This window comes from Haliotis rubra, unplaced genomic scaffold (assembly GCF_003918875.1).
Source record: "Haliotis rubra isolate DU_JTF1 unplaced genomic scaffold, ASM391887v1 Scf1029, whole genome shotgun sequence".
NCBI classification, from domain to species: Eukaryota; Metazoa; Mollusca; class Gastropoda; order Lepetellida; family Haliotidae; genus Haliotis; species Haliotis rubra.
Genome location: NW_025764925.1, coordinates 87,295 through 106,621, shown reverse-complemented (window position 1 = coordinate 106,621; position 19,327 = coordinate 87,295).

Below are 19,327 nucleotides of genomic sequence, written 5' to 3'. Positions count from 1 at the left end.
TTATTTCATTGCTGAGATCTGTGTGATGTACTCGATACACTGACAGTGCCATAATCAGTTCCATTAGGCTACACCGCCGTTCCAAAACATGGGTATACCGAATGTCAAGTCACAAGAATAAAAATGCGAAATTTCTCAGTTCAATATCGTGTATGGCCGCCCCGCGCATTCACCACTGCCAAACACCGTCTCCTCATCGTCTGCCTGATGCTTGTGAACACGTGGTTGGGGATTCTGCGCCATTGCTCTTGCAAGGCAGCGCCAAGTTCCTGCAAATTCTGAGGTTGGTTCCTAGACCACAAAGCCTTCTCCCAAGTGCACCCCAAACGTGCTCTATTTGATTAAGGTCGGGGGACCTCGACGGCCAGTCCATGAGGTTGATTCCAGCGTTTTGAAGGAAAGTTCGTGTCAACATCGCGTTATGCGGCCGAGCATTATCATGCTGGAACTGTAGACCTGGGCCATGAGCCGCCATGAAAGGAACGAGTTCAGGGGTGAGCACCTGGTCGCGGTAAGCAGCAGCTGTGAGGTTTCCACGGATGACCAGAAGTCGGGAACGGTTGTTCCCACAGAAAGCACCCCACACCATGAAACTTTCGCCCCCGAATCTGTCGACTTCCTGTACACAACATTGGGCATACCGTTCACGACGTCGTCTCCAGACTCTATGCCTGCCGTCCGCGAATCTGAGGGTAAACCTGGATTCATCGCTGAAGACGACTCAATTCCAGTCTCTCTGGGTCCATCGGAGGTGACGTTGGGCCAACAGCAGACGTTGACGTTGATGAAACGGCTTCAATATTGGCCCACGATATGGACGTCGAGAATTGAGATTGGCAGCCCGCAACCGATTTCGAATGGTCTGTGAGGACAGTCGACCTCTAAACATCTCAGTCCTGGTTCGTGTAGCCGGCAGAAATCTGTCACGTAGGTGACGTAGGACGATTTGACGGTCTTCTGCCTGTGACGTCACACGTGGACGAGCCGACCTTGGGCGATCAGAAGTGGTGCCAGTTTGTTGTAGACGACCTCGCAAGTCATACACAGTACGACGGCTGCATCCCATTGCTCTTGCGACGTCAATAACTGATCTTCCCGCTTGCAACATGCTGACGGAACGTTCAAGTTGCATATTTGACAATCGTGGCATTTCAAGTACCGTTAGAACTGTGGTTTAAAAGTGTTTTTTCAATTCTTGAGGCCAATGCAAACACGTGCATATGAAGAAAACTTCGATGCGAAGATCACGTGATCGACTGCACGTGCAAAACCTGATTTGGCACTAATGTCATTTGCACGACGAATGGATGGGTTTTTAGTGGGTTTTGCTAACGTTTTTCTAGAGTCGAAAGATAGGGATCCCATTTCGGATACATAGATGTATCATCAGAGAAAAACTATTCATTATTTTTCAAATTACATTTGGTGAAGTTTCTTTTTTGACTCAGTATATTTCTTCACTACAAGTCCAAAATGAGATACACAACAACACCTTTAAAGAGAATTACTCAAACTGAAAAATTCGTGTAATTTCATGATTTTGTGTATGCGGTATCTACCAGTTGTATCATTTTACTTCTATACCCATGTTGGAATTGTAAAATAAATACAATGAAACAGATGTAAATGAGCCATGAAACGTCAGACTGAAATATCCAAAGTGAATTGACTGACTGACTGAGTTTGGTTTTACGCCGCTTTAAGCAATATTCGAGCTACATCACGGCGGGGGAACACCAGAAATGGGCTTCACACATTGTACCCAGGTGGGGATTCGAACCTGGGTCTTCGGCGCGACGAGCCAACGCTTTAACCACTAGGCTACCCCGCCGCCCCCAAGTGAAGTGAACGTGTTTGAGAGTAAATTTGATTGGTTATATAAAAATACATATATAGCTGTTTATAATTACGATATTTAAACGTATTTATCATTTCTTTATACACATCAAAATGGATACAAAATAAAATAGACCTGGAAAACCAAGCAGAATGTCTGACTGTGCGCGATACTCGCATAATGTCGGAATAGCTCGTAAAATCTCCAAACAAGCCGGCAAGATCAATTGAGAAAACACACCATGTGAAACATGGGAGCCGTAAAATCTGGATTTGAAAATGGATGCTCAGCTTTCAGGCTTGCTGCAGATTTTGAGGGTTTATGTGGATATTCGCCTTCTTTCTGTGTAGGGAATTGCCTGTGGTTAACTTGATCAGATGAATGTAATGAGATGAACATGTCTTGGTGGGTGTTCTTACCTGCCACGCTCAGGTCTAGTTCCCTTTTGACTGTAACTGTTCAATATTATTATTTTATTGAACATTCGGACAACTTGGGAAACTCATGTAACCTCTCTCCCTCCGTTGCACCCACAATTCGTTCAATGATTCCTTACATCACTGATTGGTGCAAATAAAAAAACAATTCAAATCCAACCGTAATGGAACGGTGGAAGAATCACATACAACACAGAGTTTGTTTTCTGACTGCTTGACAATGCCAGTCAAGCAGTCTCAATTGTGCAGTTATGACTTGTGATGTATATAAGTAACGGATAAGCTACAGGGTCAGGAAAAAATAAGAAGCTCTTGGTTGTTTTAGATATTGGCCATAAACCGCAATCATTTCGCATTTCGCACATGACAAGCATCGATAGGGGGACGAGTCACCTTGGAGGTTACGGAAATGGGGCGAGTGGTGACGAATGAATTCGTCAGTCGCCTGATGACGTCACGTGGCATGCATCGCCTTTCTTCACTGAGGGCCGCAATGAGTTCATCCTAGGTGTTTGGAGGTTGTTGTCACTGTCGAAGTTGCACGACGGGGCGTAGGACGTTATCACGGCATTCACGTTACCATCATGGCGTCCTCTCGTCACCTAAAATGCCTCCCCACACCATGGCACTCTTACCCCAAAGGGTACGATTTCTTGTACGCAAAAACGGGAAGTCCTCTTCGTCGATAAACACGTCTGCCATCAGACCGACGTGCACAACCTTCTCTCGTGGGTGAAGGAGGACGCGCTGCCAATTATGAAGTTGCCCACGTCTCATTGTTCTCGCCCATCTGTTTTCGACGACGGTGTTTATTGATCAACAGAGGGCCTCTGCAGGGTCTGTCTGCTCTGATTCCGGCTGCCCTTATTCGTCTAGCTACTGTCTGTCTGCTGACCACACGGCCAAACGCATTCGACGCCGATGATCACATGCAAGAATCTGTTACGCAGATGCAAAGGGCGTTGGTAACGACCTTCAGGGAGAATGGTCACCCTTGGTCTGCCTGTTCTTGGTCTGCCTGTTCTTGGTCTGTCTGTTGTCCAACCTGATATTCTGAATCGCTGGACAAAGTTGCCTATAGTATTACGGGGGTAGTTTCAATGTCCATGCAACATAGGTCAGTAGTGCCGCCATTTACTGCGTTCCTATTGCCCTCTCACGTTGTTCTTGTGTTAACCTGGGCTTTTCGTTTGTGAGTTCTCTTAATGCATCTCTAACATGTGAACTCAACAGTTTTGCTACTGTTTGTGAAAGTGCAATTTCTATACACGCAAATCACTTTTTCAACACTGCAGTCTTGACTGTATTTCAGTACAGATGTGGGCCAACGGCCCCTGGTAAACAAAGATTGGTCTCTTACACGCAAATATATAAATATAGGCATTACATGACAGAGGTATGCATGAGGTACTTCACTTTACTACAACATGTATATTGTCTGTCTCAACGAATATGCACCGATGAACTCCACCAAAAACAAGAAAGCAAAATCAAACAGCGAAATCAAGACCGTCAATCCTCACAATTTCACCCCGCCAACCGAACACCTAAATCCCTGAACCTCACTCTGAACCCTGAACCTAGGACAAAATTTGTTCAACAAACGACCAGTCTCCAATCACCACCACCCGTCTGCACCACAAAGGGGGTAAACGTTCACCTGGAAAGGCAAAACAAATGTACGTACGGTACCCGATGAGCACCAATTAAGACCACCGCAGAAACCAGCCGGTCCTGTTCCTGGTGTCCCATTCCATGTGCATACACCTCCACAACACAAACACACAACAGCGACCAGAAACCACGATCGCCTGACAAACAACCCTTAATCCTAAGCCGAACAAAACTCCAAGACCCAAATTCCCACCTCGCAAGTCAAAACCATGAGGATCCGCAATCCCAACCCCACCCTACCCGATTCACCTCTCAGTCCAAGGTGAAATCCATCGGCACGTTTTCACCACAAACAAATTATGAGCTGCCAGGCACGGTCCAGTACGCTTTAGTATATAGTTATAGGTATTACAAATACAAAGATCTTGCGGAGGGGATTGGTGTGCAAGTTGTTATAGTGATAAACATTTGGTGTCAACGTATGAATGAATGAATATTGTTTTTCACCTCATCAACAATTTTCCAGCTATCCGTGGCTAGAACCAGTTAATATCAACTGGTCAGGAGTCTACTTTAACAGCTGAATTAACCCAACATGGTATAAACATTTCTTGAACCGTTTTAAGACTGTATAAGGGAGCAAAGCGCAAGACTCTATAATCTCACATTACATCGAGTCCAGTCCTAGTGCGCAGGCCATATTTCACCCTGTGTATCCAACCTGGTGGCCTTAAGTACTGTTGTTTGTAAGTTGTATTAATGCTGTTATTCCATTTCTATTATTCTGCCAGTGTATTTATAATGCATCTTTATTACCGTTGCATTAATTTGAATCCCAGTTAATTGATTAACTAAAGAGTACGCGGAGAGATTATTTACAATCGGGTCAAGTAACAAGAGAATGTGTGTTGGGCAAATTAGACCCAGACCAAGGAAGCCCATCCAAGAATTCTGTGGTAAAGATCAGTATAAATTATACATAAAAAAACCCATTAAGTTCGTGTTTCAGTTGACAATTCTTGCTTTGATCAGAATACAATGACATTGTATTGTCTTGCAAACATTTCTCTTTGACCCTTTTCTGAAAACACTGTTTTGGTCTTTGTTGAAATGTCAATAGGGACTGTGGGGTAGCCGAGTGGTTCAAGCGTTCGCTCGTCACGCCGAAGACCCGTGTTCGATTCCCCACATGGGTACAATGTGTGGGATCCCTTTCTGGTGTCCCCCGCCGTGATGTTGCTGGAATATTATTAAAAGCGGATCAAAACCTAACTCACTCACTTACTCAACCGTCAATGATGGCCTCGTTACACCTTTCAACATGTTTTTCTTATCGTGTTAATAGCAAACGTCTTTGTGTCTTACATTTTTTGTCCCTAGTATGGTGATCTAACTTCAGTTGTTGGCAATGTATAGCCTGTTTTTATATTGTATTGTCTTCTATAGTTAAATGGTTTTAGTTTTTCAAACTAGTTTTATATCTATGTTTGTGATACTGTAGTTATTTTACTATCCTTCGTTGACAGGGTTTTTTAATTTGACTTTATTTATTACGGCTTTATTTCTTATTGTAATCCTCTCCACGATATGGCTGCAGTATTGCCGATGTGGCGTTAAATTCACTCACTCACTTATATTCTATGTACATATTTCAATGCAGCATATTTTCATTCTTCACAATTTAGTACTTATCAAATGTACAGTATGAAATTCCTCCGGATACTAAATACTCCATGGCGTATGCAAACAAGTAAGAACAAAAAACGAATAAGAAAGAATGTAGCTAAAAATAAACAATGTCCCGAATTTAAATCGCACGGACGGACCGTGGAAGATAAAACGGATATGTCATACCCAAGTCCGTGACATGGGATATGTACACCTTGTTTATTTGATCGTCGTGTTGAGATATTTAATCGAAACTGAATAGTTTAACAAAGTAATGGTATAAGAAGAACTCACACGGATGTGGCTTTATGTGTAAGCTATTTTATTAATTACTTAATCAGCATTAATGATTGTGGGGAACAATAGGAACAACATCAGACTTACCACCAGTTTACAATACCGTAGCTGCCGACACACCTTGCTATCAATAATTTGATCCTTCCAGCGATAGAGATGCCTTTGATCTCTTTTATGGGATACTTCACAATCCCGAAGGGACTTTATACCAATTAATAGAAACGTGAGTGAGTATACTGATAAAGATGACACCTGGTGACCGACAGGACCTCGGTATACTGGTGTCATGCTCGACAAATAGAGCTGCTTACTTCAGTCCGTATATGAGAGGTCGAAGAGTGTGAACGGGGGCGATGGGGTGGCCTAGGAAAACGTCAGTTGACGTCAGCTTGTGCATTACATTTTTCTTTATGGACAATGAGTACAAGTTTTTAGAGGTGTTATTCTTTGTTGTTGACAATGTGAGATCACTATTAATCCTTTGTCATACTATATAGACGAAAGGGAATAACATATTTCAAATTTGTTTTTCACAGTGTGATAGTCCACACAATGTTTTGTTCTCACAACCAGACATGTATATTTTTATTTTTGTATTCCACTGACCTGTCTAGTTCTTTGAGCAAATGAACGCTGTCGTTTACTAAACACCTTTATGTGTCGCGGGTTTGAACCCCGGCCGCGTCATACCAAAAGACATTAAAATATGGTACTTGTTGTTCCCTGCCTTGGCATTAATGGGTACAACAAGGACTGGTCGGCTTGGAGTTAGTATAATGTGTCTGAGTGGGGTATTCATGCTGAACTGTGGCATGGTATCTCAGTGAGCTAGCGGGGAGGTGGGGTAGCCTAGTGGTTAAAGCGTTGGCTCGTCACGCCGAAGACCCGGGTTCGAATCTCCACATGGGTACAATGTGTTAAGCCCATTTCTGGTGTCCCCCGCCGTGATGTTGCTGGAATATTGCTAAAAGCGGCGTAAAACCAAACTCAGTCAGTGAGCTAGCACTATAAAACCAGCTTAAGTCTGGGCTGGTAAAAGCAGCCACCCATACACACGGATGCAAGTGCGACGTTAAACCCCATTTCACCTCGCTTTTATACGTTGGATTAGATGAGTGAGTGAGTTAAAATTTAACGTCACACAATTTTTCAGCCATATAGTGACGAAATTAGACGTTGGAATAATGATACCGACAATTTATGAAACGAATTTACGAACGTTTTGGTAAAGATGCATACACAAAACTCTGTACACAAAACAGTGGAATAAAAAAGTCCTCTTTGCTCTTCATCAACTTCTAAGAAATGCAAATATAACAATTCAACTGTTTGGTTCATACGTAAACAATTTAGATCTTTTCGCGCGAAGCGAATGCATGTATGGTACATAGAAGAAGAAAAGCTTACCCCTGGGTCTCCAACTGATGTTATTGGGGCTGATGTGGTCAAATACATCACTTCTTATCAGATAAACAGTTGCTCGCAACTATGAAGGTTTTGTTTTCAGTCATACAGTGCGAATTCTCACAGTGCGAATTTGAAGCATGCAACAACACAGTTGCAACGTGAGAACACTCACATCGTAGCGATTGAAATCGCATACAACTAGTAGCAGCCTAGTTGTAAGAGATAGAACTTGTCCTGGTCGAAAGCTCTCGTCCACTCAAATCGTTTAGATATTGTCCATCCCAGAGTGACGTCCCTTTTGTTTATGTTGACATCATGTCGGAGACAGTACTGAAAACAATCGATCTTACCAGAGAGGAAACGACATGTCGACCGACATTGACGCCAGTGTTTCTTTTCACTCGACGAATCCATTGTTGCCGAGCGATACGTGAGTATCTAACGAGATACAAGTTGTATGTGACTTAAGAAGTACACAATTAACAAAGTCGTTCCGATCTTTGTTGTTACTACAAGTCGTGTGGTACAAGTTGTTACTACAAGTCGCACAGTGAGAATGCACATTCAGCAATATTCCAGCAATATCATGGCGGGAGACAGCAGACATGGACTTCACACATTGTATCCATGTGGGGAATCGAACCCAGGTCTTCAGCGTGACGAGCGGACGCTTGAACCAATAGGCTACCCCACTGCCCCTTATGTCAAAGCAAATGACACCAGCTGTTAAGTACACGTAGTGTAGTGTCTCGTGATATTTACCACCCGTGAAGATCCGGGTTACAATTGGTCTTCAGCAACCTATAGGTTGATAATTCACTGTTACATCATAAGAAACTTAAAGGGGAAGTGTACGGGATATAATCACATTTATTCTTATATGAAACAAAATGAAATATTTTTATTATTTAATATCAATGTTTGAATTTTACACTCATTTGTCTTACAATGAAAGTATAACCCTCAAAATAAGTGCTGAAATGTTATGCCATCATGCCGTCCCTGTCTGACCAAGGGAAATAGTCAGAAATGAGGAGAGCTTCAATCGTCGGTGTGCGTGAAATTTTCATCAGTCATGGCGAAACGCTTTCATAAACTATATTGTGATGAATCTTGGAAATCATTGGAATACACCTATTGTTTTTTTTACTATCGCTTGCTACAATACCTTTCCCGTGCATGGTCTAAAACTAGTGAGCAAATGTATGCAACAAAAGTAGGCGAACAGAGTCAGAATTCGACTTTGTTTACATTTCAAACAAGTGGTCCTTTCCCAGCGCAGCATCTGATATATTTCGTTAGATTTCACTGATACACTTGGTATTGGTGACAAAGACCATTTGTCATTTTATTTTTAACTGTGAGGAATTCAGGGATTCGTGTAAGAATACGTGTGACGTGATTTTATATACACTCTGCAATATGGCCAAAAATTCTTCGTAATGTGTCAAAACTGGTCACATTTACAGTGAATGTAATTTTCGGTATATTTGCCTTACAATGAGCGGATGATGTCAAAGAAAACAGAATTTCAAACAGAAATAAAAATTGTCAATTGCTTTTTTCTTCGTGATGTATTTGGATATGGTATCGATAGTCGGAAAGAGTGGGAAAGGTTACAATTTATGTAGAAATTAAGTAACAAACGTACAATGCCGACAACATTCACCGATGGCAAGCTAGATGTAGTGCATAAACATTTTAGTTTTTGTGAAAAACAATACTGTTGAAAGACGACCGACTCAGGTTGAATGTTGTACAATGTGGTTACGTGGTAACGCTGTTTGTACAATGTACACGTTTTTTCAAACTGCAACGTCATCACAGTGTGGAACTGACCACATAGCCAGCTGACGGCCATGCGACAGCTGGATTAAAACAGTAGCCTGCGCATCGAGACACTAGAACCACACCTATACCTGCACCTCGTGAAATGGGTCTAACAACGTCATTCGTTTATCGGTCTGGCACCAATGACGTAATGTCCAAGGGACATAAGCCATGGTGTGTTTACTGTGGACATAGAACTCTCGGTTAATGTGGAAAATTTGAATCAATATAACGCAAAAAAATAAATTAGTTACTTCTGATATCTGTAATGTTTTGGCTATAAAACAACTTGACAAACACTATTTATGATGAAATAGTGCAAGACAAAAAGGTTAATTTTCGTGTAAACTTGCCCTTTAACAGTGCATTACTGTCCCAACATACATTATATTTCCGTCCACTTAATAACAGTGAAAATACTAATTATGTTTTCATCCGTACGGCCCCACCCTATTCACAAGCTCCAAGTTAAGTTTCAAAATTCCGATCTGGGTTAGGAGTTTACAGACAGTTGTCCATGGTGTACATGGTCCAGGCATTCCTTGCCACAGAATTCTGTGGCACGACCTCGTAGGTTAGCAGACAGTTGGATTCGGTAGTCGGAGTTTTTCTGTAGCTGAAGTCGATGCATGAATGATTTCGGTGGCAAATGATGCCACATTCTCCTGCTGTTATGGCTGATGTAGTCAAGGATGGTTTGGACACCTTCCTCCCAAACGTTGGCGTGTAGTAGGATCCTGGAGAGAAGATGAAACTGGGGGATTAAACTCATCTGTACTTTTAATTATATCCTTATGCTCAATATATTTCTTTCCTTCAATGATATGTTGCAAACAAATTTATCCCAAAATGCTAGTTGTTGAGGAACACCACAGTAATTAGCCAAAATCCTGCTGTCGCAATAGATCCAGGTTAAAATCCAGTGATCAGCAGCATGCGTATCGATTTAGGGACGTTGACATGTGTCAATCAAGAAGACTAATCCTAAATCGGATCTTCACCGGATCTGTAGCTGATTACCATTACCAAATTATCACTCTCAACATGGTGATATGTTTCGATATGGTCGATGTGGCCTCTGTTTAAGTGTCATATTGTTAACATAAGAATATGGAACTGTCAATGCAAATTAGAGAATCACAGTATCTATCTTCAAGCAGACTACTCACGGTATCGCTTTGTAGCCCCGACACCTTGAACATCAATATTTCCGACACTCAAACGGGTGTTTGCCGCAGAATGCCTTGTGACACGGATGAAGCGAACGGGGAAAGTGACACTGCAAGTGAAGATGAATTTCTCTTTCTTGGCGACAGTGCTTGACACATTCCCACACCACTCCAGCTGGGCGTCAGAGCAGAGGCTGACATCTTTGTCCATCACTTCCACGTAGGCATTTCTCATGTGTACGCCTACAAAATAGAAACAGTACACAATCGACATCCGTATATTGATTAAGAAAGTCAGTATTAAGTTTGTAACTAACATTGTAAACCGAAAGGTGCAACATTAACACAATGTTCTGAGGAATTTCGTACATTAAACAAGAACCTCAATAAGTATTGGGGTTGTAACGAATATTGTTTACATATCAATAGTATATAATCGGCACAATCGACTTTCGTACATTAAGTAAAAAAGTCAGTAAGCATTGGGTTTGCAACAAGTGTGATGTGTGATGAGTGATGTGTGATGAGTGATGAGTGATGAGCGATGCATGGGATGGTGATTGTTTATGCGTGTGTTTGTTGGTCTGATGTTTCAACAAACAAAACAAAACAAAACAAAAAACAGCAACAAAAACACCATATTTTTTTCTTTCGATGTCCTGAATGTAAAGTGCTTTTGTTCCAAAACTTGTTCGACTCCTTATTCATATCTACCCTTGTTAGTCCTGTTGACATTTCGGTTCCTTACCCCATCCGTTGTTTGCGGCTGTGAGTGTGATTTTGCTGATATCAAAGTAACCTCTCAGGTCCACCTCCCACCAGGAAGGATCGGCATAGTACGTGAACGACCCCGCGTTGGAGTATCCATCTTTGAGGGCCCGGCTTGCAGGATATCCTGGATATGTACTACTCTGTTTGGCAAATTTACCCAAGGCAATGCTTTCACCTACAAACATAGACAGGAACTATTGACATCAAACGAATACTCAGTTTCAGTTGTGCAAATACATGATGATGATCTTTGTTAAGTTATCTTAGTACAAATGAGGGAATACATCTATCATTTCATTTCCTTTGGTGTATACTGTTTCAGTGGCATTTTTGATGAGCAATAGTAAGGACAAACCATGGTTATCATTGACAACTGTTTTGCATTATGATGCCACGTTCGGGACAGAGCCATTAAATTCAGACGTTTACTCACTCTTTTATGGCATCCTTTTAAAATCTAGCTATAAGACATGGTTAAGCCACAACACCAAATTGACAAGGAGGACCACTTTTTGAAGGTATTTTGTTAATGTATTCAATGGATCGGTAGACAATTGACGCTATCAGTGTTGACTCCATTAGATTTTGTTGACATTGCTAGTCTAACGTCCAATGTCAAGGCCCTATTCAGTCGGTAGTGATGTGCCAACACTGGAGTCAAGCACTCACAAACATCTATGTCAGTGGAAACAAAGAGGGCACGAAATTCTCGGGGAATGGTGGTCCACTTTCACTGGATGAAATATATTAATCTGGTAAAGTATACATAATGGAAGAGTACCCATGCGGGCAAACAATACATTTTTTCAAACGTTGGGCTGTAGTGCCATTTCCAGGTGAAGCTGAGTCTTATGTTGTTGATGAAAATGTCGCTGTGGTTTATGCAATGATCACAGCCCATAAATGCTAGGTTCAACGTCCTTCAATTCCTGGCGATGTATAGGCGTATAGCCGGTTTTTAAATTAATGTTATTGTTGTTCAACACTTTTATTGTTCTATACACATAGCAAAACCTGTCCCAACATTGTGGCAGAGGATATAAACCAAACCTCAACTTTACATACTCTCTGATTAAATTGTATTCTCATGGAATAATGAAATGGAAAATATAAACATGAAAAGAACGAAAAACTATTTTATTCATACTATTAGACATATTGACTCATTATATAGTGTTGATAACAATGATCGCATGGCGTCAACTAACGTGATCATTGTCAGGAATTCTGGCAAACAAACAACACATAAGTATCAATAACCGAACACAATGTCAATATCTGGTGTGACCACTGCGATAACATTCCTGAACACCTTCCTCATTGACTGTATCAGACTTTGATTCTTGATAGAGGTCTGGTTCCAATACATCCAGATTTTGTATTTGTTGATCTCTATGTATTTTGCGATACATAATGTCCGAAACATGCTCTGTGCGATTGAGATCTGGACTCTTCCCTTGCCAAGGCAGAGTTCTTACTGCCTCTTGAAGTAAGAACTCACCAGTGACATGCGTACGATGGAGTCTAGGTTTGTCGTCCAAGAAGTCATCGAAATGCGGTACAATTAATAAACACGTCTAAGATGTCAGTGATGTACTGTTGTCCATTCAGACTTTGTCTGATCGTCGCAAGGTCAAGTGTATAGTCATGTGGAGGGCATGCCCAGTTCATCGATGAACCACGAATCCCCGCTAAACTGCATACAGTTATGAACAGGCAGTGTTTCCACGACCCAAAACACTATCTCGGTCATCAGTTATGAGCAAATGAAATCGAGATTCGTGCGATCAGGGAACGTTTCCCAGTGACCTTAAATACAGGTGACTTCGCGCTTGACACCAAGCTTTATGGTGCTTTGTGCTCTGGAGATAACATCTGGCTTTGTCCTCGGCCAATTACAGGCGATTTCATCCTGTTCTACTGGACGATGATGTGAAAGCCACTGTGTTTTTAACACGACATTTGACTTGAACGGATCTCTTATGTGTCGTGGATAGGAGTCACACGTGGTTGACCTAAACGCTGGCAGTGCTTGACACCATTAGCTAGCTTGCTGAAAAAACTTCATATTTGTGTAACGGTTAATTAATTGCAGCAAAATAGAACACAGACAAGTCTAAAATATTTATGAATATATTGCAGAAACAATGAGCAAGCTACAATGAATCACAATACAGATTTCTAGTACAATGCAATTGAGTCACAAATCTAAAATAATGGGTCACAAATATATAATATTAACTCACCAGAGTCTTGACATTTACAGTGAGAGCAGATATACTGACTGAATGTTGTTTACAATGAGATATGTGTTGAATATAGATAGATGAGCACGGTCAGTCTTGAAATGTAGGTCCGACGACGACGATGGCAGACAGATGTGTATAATTCTCCAGTGATGTGATAGGTCCCGTCGCACAAGGCAACAGCCAGCCTTTATATACTAGTAGCTCTTACACAGTTCTCGAGCATTCTAGTAATGGTGGGCAGCATCACCATCCACTCAGAGCATTAGACTATTTTCTCGAACATACGACCGGGGGTCAAAACAAAATAGAGCCAAGGGAGGCCACTCTGGAGCGCTATCAAAAAGGCGTACCGCTAAAAATACTATTACCGTAGAACATACATGACGCAAGATGTGAGCCGCAACCCACACTCAAAACTTTAAACATTGTCACCCATAATAACTATCACTTAATCATGGTTTTTACAATTTACAAAAAAAACCACACACTCTTGTAACATTTGCTTGTGAAAAACAAAATCTACTGATTTGCAAGTTATCGATAATAACAGTTTACTAAACCTATTTGCTTAATTTCGGATACATTGCCGACGTCACTTAAATTAAACTCACTTACTCTGTTTCTTAAAGCATAGTCTACAATATTAACGAAACTAATATGTGTGCCAAGAAACAAATTCTAAAAATCTACAGTTCAAATACTGACACAGTAAACATGTTAAAGCCCACCAGTCTGAAGCATCGAAATTTACGTAGATGATGTCATGACGGTTGTTATGACGCCTTCAGACAAGTCCACACTTTTTTTTCAGAAAGCCGAGAGTGAATCTGAGCTCTTATGAAAATATGCTATGAAACCATTGGTGATTCGCCAAGTTTCTAGGGTCTTAACAGATATGTGTCAGTTTGTTGACGGTGGTACATCAGCTACTTGTCTGCAGCACAACGGTTGTTTTCAGGAGTTCATCTAATTGTAGACGACAGATTCCCTTAATCTGACCACGCTTTCTTCATTAATTAAAAAGGTTATAACTTTGAAGTGGGAAATTATACGTGTTACTGTCTATCATGTAGATCTGCCAAACCGAGAGATCAGAGCGATTAAACAACCTTCACTGAAGTGCAAAAATCAAGATTGACTGCTATCCACGTTCTTTGGATGGTATGGCAGCACATAATCCCGTGTTATCAAATCATGGCACAGGTTGCAGCTTAAAGAAAATTAATCGGGTACATGTCACCTCAGAAAGGTGATTTTAGTTCCATTTTGTTCACATAATAGATTTTGTATTGAGTGAATACTTGTTGTGGCACAACAATCTTGCAGCTAGTATTCAAGTATAAGACCAAATAATATGGATGTCCACTTCTTTATCATTCGCCTGAAGATAGAACAAGGAAAAGCCCAATAACGTTGTGCATACAATAAAGAAGACGTTTACATCCATAATATTTTGTCTTATACTTGAATACCAACTTCTATATGCCTCACAAGAATCTCATTGGGTACTTTTTGTTTTTCACCAAATATTAAGTACTCACCATTTGTGCTCTGCAGTGTCGTTGCACTAAGGCAGACTGCTAGAGTGGCCAGTATACGAGTCGACATCGTTCGTCGTCCGCATCCACAAGGTGAATGAGAAAGACAATCCCTAACTCAGAATTTGATACCAGCCAACAGGAGATACTCTGCATACATAACACCCATCAATAGAATTTGGTTCACCAACACAAACATAAAGATGAAAGGGTATACCCGAAGGACGGTATGTAAAATTTCTGTGTGTGTAAATCAACATGTCCAGTATTGATTAACCTATACCTACACTGAGTGTATCTCGTAAATAGTTTTGTCTGAGCCCTTATGCTATTGGACACTGTTCCCTGTTCAGTCGACCATTACTTCAGGTGTACAAGGTACAAAAGGCATGACGATATTCACGGAGAGCAATGTTAGTACACGATAAGGGCGATGGGTATTCTAGTGGTGAAAGCTTTCGCTCGTTACGCCGAAGCCCCGTATTCGATTCCCCACATCGATACGATGTGTGGAGTGCATTTCTGGTGTTCCCGGCCGTGATGTTGCTGGAATATTGCTAAAGCGGCGTAGAACCATACTCACTCACTCACTCAATCAGTACACGATAATTTGACAAGTACATTTAATGAAAGAGTCAGTTAAGATATAAATATTGTTGTTGTTACAGTGTACACGTTTAACGCTGCGCACTGCAAAGTCCCAGCTTTACGGCAACGGTCTGTAAATAATCAAGCCTGGAACCAGACAACCCAGTGATCAACAGCATGAGCATTGATCTACACATCTGGGATACGATGACATGTGTCAGCCAAGTCAGCCAACCACTCAATCCCGTTCGTCGTAATTTACAACAAGCATGCATTGCTGAAGATCATTCCTAACCCGGATGTGAATTCATATGCTCGAACACAATTGTCAAAAAATATCGAGTAAAGACTTTCATTTATTATAATGAAATATATAAATATAGAAGACACTTTTTTATGTCGTAAGAATCATCTGCAGTTTACTGGAAATTCAACTCAGCTAACAATTTACTGTTTCAGAATATGCAAATTCAGTACATCTATTATAAAAAACACAGACCTGTTATATCTGGTGACATTAATGATATATGTAGCCTAGAAATTAAACATACTCAACAATGAAATGAAAGTATAATTATGTTCACTGATGAGAAACATCAAACAAACAAAAGTCTTTGGAATGCAGAATTATTCAGTCACGAACAAAAGAAATCTACTTTCCTCTGATCAGTGGACCTTCAACCGTGAAATCAAATTCAAGTGACATGAAAACTAGAACTAAGATATTCGAGTTGATTTGTGCTCTGTGAATAATATCTGACGTCTAAAAGGTCGTTAAGCTCTATGCCCGACCCATTTGTGCCATTTCGGACCAATCTGTTGGCCGAACGATATGGAAGTTGCTCTGTTTTTAACACATCATTTCACACAAACGAATTAAGTCTTCTGGTTCTGAGGAGGGTTCTATCCTCCGTAGTAGTTGTCATTCGGCTGATAGTCGATGGACGACAACCAGTATCTCTTGCAATAGCCCTCAACGACATGTCAGCATTCTGCATACCAAAAACATGCCTTTCTTTAAGCCGTTGTTAGTTGAGAAGTGTCCGTGTTTGCTAATCAACAACATCAATTGAGTTTACAAGTTGTCGAGCTGTAAGAACTGTTAAAGTTTACTGAAACTAGTTTCAGATACACGTATTGTTCTTGATGCTCACCTTTGATCGTAACACTTTCGTGAATGTATGGTGCGCCAAAATAATCATACCAATAAAATTATGATTAAAACATATGTTTTTTGCGATACCCTTTCCTTACATTAGATTATGATCAAAGATCTCTGATTCATTAGAATGTTATTCATAAAGCTCTTGAAGCATGTTCTGTTGGTTCATTTGTCAGAAACAAGAATGTCATCGTCATCTGTCAAGAAAGGCCTCGGTCTCGTATTTGGTATAATTCCATATACCTGGACACAGGGCTATGAGACGCTGTCACGGGTTACTGCCGTTGTGTAGAAAAAAGAAACAACGGGAATTCGTGCAGGATCAAAACCGACTCCAAGGTTTTGTTTGAAAAGTAAGCCCCGCAATAGAGGGAATGGTCATATTACCGATGCCAAACAAGATATCGGAGTCGGTTTTCAGCTTAGATGAACCGACCGAAGATATACTTTAGATACAAGCGAGTCCGGTAATTCTGCGCATCTGCAATATCGTCCTTCCGGATCGAAGGTAAACATCGTCTGCTACCACATTTACGCTTGAAATCGGGACATTTCTACAAGGGACTGGCTTTTAATCACTAAAGGTAAGTAAATAACAGTAATTGACAGATATTATTGACAATTTTATGAAAATTCGTTTTCTTCTGACTTTTAAACCTTTTTTCTTAAAAAATCATAATTGGATTTAATGTGAAACACTCTTCCTTACATTGATGACATGATTTTTGAAAATAATCTGGCCCTTATACGCTTCAATACTTCGGATCTCAAGCTGGATGTTATGCGCATCAGTTGCTATGTTTAGTCACGTAATCCACAAAAGATAAGGAACGTAAGTTGCCGTGTTGAGATCGATGTGCTTAGGTGCGCGGAATTACCGAACGGCATTGTATAGTTTCATTTTATGTTTCATTGTGTCCTGCGCTGCAGGCATTACCCGTCTTGTGAGGAACAAATGGTTCATACTGACAAACAATCACATTCATCACAGCGAATCTTCGAAGCCAAGGGACAAAATCGCCAAGCAAGTAAGCAAAGGGTTGCAGGTTCGAAGGCAATCGCCGACACAGTACACTGGATGTTTCAATAATGTTTAAATGTTACGATCGTATTCTGTAACAGTAGAACAAAGTTACATGAATCTTCAAAACTGGTACAAGTAAAATAACCCAAAGCCAAGGGTCATTCGTCAGAAAATCCCTAGGCAATTCTGTAGAAAATCCCTGGGATTTCTTAGAAACTGCCGGTCGAAGTTAATTCGGTAAAAGGAGAACCTGGCGAGACAATAGAATGACGTCTCTGGAGGTTTCTAAAACTGTTTCTGATGTTTGATGCTGATTTCGTTTCGGAAGGGCGATGCACATTTTTAGATGTGTAAAAACAAATTTAATCTGAAAATATATAATTCATTTTTCACTACATATGAAGAGATTTCCATCTCACTGAGATCGCGGTGTTGGGAGCATGATAACTTCATGTGGTATTAAATTTGAGTACAAAACTCTTCATTGTCAATAGCAGCCGATGATGTTCTACCCTTTTAGCAAACTGACATAACGTCACGTTGTGATAAATAGTAAATTTGTATACTACAAACAAAAAGTATGGGAACACCAAAGAATTTTACAGTTACACATAACACAGGCGGGTAGAAAGAGACTGAAAGACACGCTGTAAATGAAAAAGGGAGGCGAAACAGCTCAGTAATGGATGTGACAACTAATTGCGAGGCAGCGCCAGTTGAATGAATTTACCACTATGCTGCATAGGATGTCTGTCTTCCACATGCACTATGCTGTTGAGGTTGGGCTTTTGAATCAAACACGGTGCTGGTGGTTTCAGCACCCTTGTTTTTCGCTGTTTTTGACATTGCTACGTTTCACTGAAACTCAACGAATATTGAATCAGTTGCTTCACTGCATGTTCCAGCGTGTCGTTTAAAGGGGCCCATTAAGCACACACAAAGTTGCATTTACTATAGAGTATAAATGACCTCACCACGTTTAAGTTTATATATGACCATCAAATTAGGGTGTTCCCATACTTTTCGTTTGTAGTATATATTGTCGTAGTCTATTGTTTCTCTAGAGCTCTTTGGCTGACATTTGGAACATCCCAAGACTGTCTGGTAAATTCATTCCACTGGTGTTGCCTCGCAATTGGTTATCACATCCATAACTGAGTTGTTTCGCCTCCCTTATCATATTTGGACAACAGGACTCTTTCGTGGCGTCATGACATTGTTGTTGCTATACCTCTGTCTAGCCGGAATCGTATAGATCCATCTAACTACAGAACCTATTTCGTTAGCTTTTCTCGCAAAACCATGGAAGGCATGGTCAATTATAGACTAGTATGGTTTCTAGAAATCATTATACAAACATTCATTATGGTTTCATCGGAATTAGAAAACACTATTGACCATTTGTTTTGGTTAGAATCATTCATTTCAAATTTCAATGGCATTGAAAATAACCAGTATGCTGTATCAATCTTTTTTCAAACCAGATACTACATCGAAGCATGGTATTGCAGAAGATTTAGATGCTTTCAGTTTGAAATGCCGTTATATCGTAGAGTTTAACAGACAGTTGTCATTTTGGATCAACCGTGTCTGACGAAAATTATTAGGATCCACAAGGCATTATTTTGTCAGACACTTTGTTTATTAAGGAATTAATGAATAGTCTATCAAAAGTATGAAATGACTTAACTGAAAGTGATTTGTTTGTGGATTATTATAATATTTCATGTTGTGGT